Source organism: Apis dorsata, unplaced genomic scaffold (assembly GCF_000469605.1).
Source record: "Apis dorsata unplaced genomic scaffold, Apis dorsata 1.3 scaffold_579, whole genome shotgun sequence".
Lineage (NCBI taxonomy): Eukaryota > Metazoa > Arthropoda > Insecta > Hymenoptera > Apidae > Apis > Apis dorsata.
This window is the reverse complement of record NW_006263788.1, coordinates 166,762-170,324: the sequence shown is the minus strand read 5'-3', so window position 1 is coordinate 170,324 and position 3,563 is coordinate 166,762.

Below are 3,563 nucleotides of genomic sequence, written 5' to 3'. Positions count from 1 at the left end.
TATTATTATTATTATTATTATCATTATTATTATTATTATTATTATTATTATTATTATTATTATAATTCTCATTCTTATTATTATTATTATTATTGCTATAATTATCAATATTTGATTAACGATCCTCTACTGATTATTATTGCTATTACTAATGATTGCTAGATACACACTTTTATATATATATAAAAACACGAGTATGACAAGCTCACCTATATAACGCTTTATAAATATGGTACATATTAGTACGAATACATTTTTTTATGCTCCGGTTATCTCATTTTTGTCCTTTTGAAGCAAGAAAATAAAAAGAGAAAAGATTCTTTACTTTAATTAGAAAGAAAAACACTTTAGTGCGATAGGTTGATCACCTAATTGCTGTCGTGTTATATATATATATATATATATATACATCTCTACTTAAGCTTCTGAGGAATAAAAAATAAATTCATAAATGACTTTTGATTATAAATAGTGTAAATTTTTTATATAGCGCGAATATAATTATTGGTAGCGCGACTTCTACGGGATGTGCGCGTGCATTGTGTATAAAACAGAAAAAATGCGGAAAAAAGATGGAAAAATCGGAATTACACGTTCGTGGTACATATATCTTTCACACACGGTCTTTCGATCTTTTTTTTTTCTTTTTTTTTTTTTTTTTTTTAACTTCATATTCTTTCACCGTTCGTTCTTTTCCTGCATTACGGATTGTGCGATTTCAGATCTGTCTGTGAAATTTATGTAGTTATAGCGAATCGTACTGTGTACATTCTATTCCTTGAGAGCGTATATACTCTTTGTAAAATATGTAAAAGTGCGATACAATATTCAGTATTTCTGTACACACGGTTTGGTATGTCTTTTTGTAAATTTCTGTGCGATTATACGATTCGTCGCCGAACAATGGAAAATTTTGTTATAATAAAGGATCCGAATCGCGGAATTTGTAACGCAAATAGTATCGAACTTATTCTGGCCTGTAATGAAGCAAAAAAAAAAAAAAGTATAAAACTAGGGAGAAGAAGACCATCGACTGGTTCGTTCGTCTCTCTCTCTATCTCTATCTCTCTCTCTCACACACACACAAACACACACACACACACACACACATATACACATTCTCTCTCTTTCGACCTAAAAGAAGCGTGTAAACTTCCAAATTCTGAAACTGAATTGGATGAAAACCATCGAAATTCGCCGCTGCACAATTCGTATTTAAGAAATTTCGCGCACGCTGAAAAATATTATCAAAGGGGCACCTTTTGTATTGTAATATCCCTGTATATAATGAATCACGTATGACAGTATTTGGTAAACAGGTGTTTTTATTTGTTCAATCTAAATTTTATTAATGTGCCCTATTCTAAATTCTTGTATAGCTATAATCGTTGGCCAGAGGGGCACAACGAAGACCTATCAATTATTCGGAACTTAGTGAAAGGTAAATTAACTATTGTTTTATATTATGGTTCTTCGAAAAACATTCGGGGCTCGATTCGAAATATACAGAGATATCGTGCAACTAATATAACGGCGTTCCCACGTTGCGTTACGTATATCCCTTTGCGCTCCCTTTAAACCTTTAATATTTGTACTTTAGATACAATCACCTCTTTCTCTTTCACCCTTTCTGTACCCGGACACACGCCACCTCATTCTTAAGGGTTTCTCGAGAACATCTATATAAAGAAACAAAAAATAAAATGAAACGTGAAATCAAGAAAGGGTTCCCTGTGGGAACGCGTACGATTCGAAAGAGGAAAACAATTAAGCAACCCTATAAATAATTGATTATACATATATATACATATAAATATATATATATCTGTATATGTATACCTAAAATCTTTGAAAACTATCGATATATGATATATATGTAATAAGTACTATTTAAATATTGTAACAATTGTATATGATTTTAATACTACATGCTAATTGTATTATATATATATGAAAGATCTGCGACCTCCCACTTGTAGAACACACTCGATCGTACACACCCATCCACACTGATCTACATACACCTATACATACACGTGCACACAGATACACACACACATTCATATTTGCAAGTTAAACGCGCGCGCGCGCACACAGCACACACGTAGACACTAGAGACAGATTCGTATCGGTGAACATCGTATCCGTATATACGAACGTTTAACGAAGAAGAAGCAAAGCTTCTCTCTCTTTCTTCGTTGGATGTAAGCTTGCGAATACAAATTTACAATATACACGATATATACATACAAAAGCATACATATTCGGGACACCGTGTACTTCATTTTTTCATCATCTTCGCACCCACCGGTTTCAACTGCCATGGCGCTATATTCGTTAAACGAGCAAACAGTTAATCGAATAACAAAGAAAAACGAGAATTAGAAAATTGTTTCGCGATATCCTTGGTTCACCGTTGGAGTTGGCACCCGTTCGGGTTGACGAGATACGCTCGTGAACCAAGGAAGAACGAAAAGGACGTAGTAGAGTTAACATCCACGGGAATGGTGCGCCCTGATATTAAGACTGATGTACAGTAGCGCGCTATTCTCATCACAGAGATATCGTCATTTTCTCATCATTTCATCATCTCACAGAGATACACGTAACACATTTTCCTCGACACGGTCACACGAAGACAACCATGGATTCGCAGGGCTAATTGAACATATATATATAAATATATATATATCGTATATATTTGTCAGATATATGTCATATATGTATGCGTACACTCGTTTGCCACGCCACTGGCTCTTACACTTGCACGCGTCGAATTGTCATGTCACTCGTGACTTTTATTATTCTGATATATTTAATCGCGTGCGTGTACATTGTTGCGAATTAAGAATCGTTCATTGATGCGAAACGTAAGAAAAAGATATCATCGGCTAAATCGTAAGGCGTTTGTAATATATACGAAGCATGTATAAGCTGTAATTGTAAATTGTTTGACGTGTTGCGTTTGCTTTGAATCGCTTGAAAAGGAAAAATATGTGAAATTTTGTGATAGACGGTAATAACTTTTTGAAAGCTCTCTTCTTGTATTCTAGCTTCTCGTTAATTATTATCGGTTTCACAATAGCGGTTTATTCATTCGTTGAACGTAAAAAAAGAAAATAATAAAAAAATAATTGTTGTTCGATACTCGCGCGAGCAATGTACGAGCCGGTGACGGCTTTTGGGACACACGGTAGATGCAGAGGGATATAAAAAGCAAGAAATATATTCCATATTAGCGGATAATTAGATAAGTGGGACGGACAGGCATACGGATTAAAACAAAAAAATTGCATAACTTGTATATTAGTGTATAGAACGTAGAAACGATGAAATAGCCACGAAAAGAATCATTTTCGACGATGTTTTTTACAAGCAGGCAGAACAGTGCGAGTAGATTAAAGATACAAACAAAAAAAAAATGATAAAAAATACGTCATTGTACCATTTAAGTAAAAACTAAAAAAAGGAAAAAAGTAACGAGAGAGCATGTCAAAAAAAGCAGTTTATAAAAAAAATGCACTAGCGACGAAAAAGAGCCACTACAAACCGCCACCCCGAAA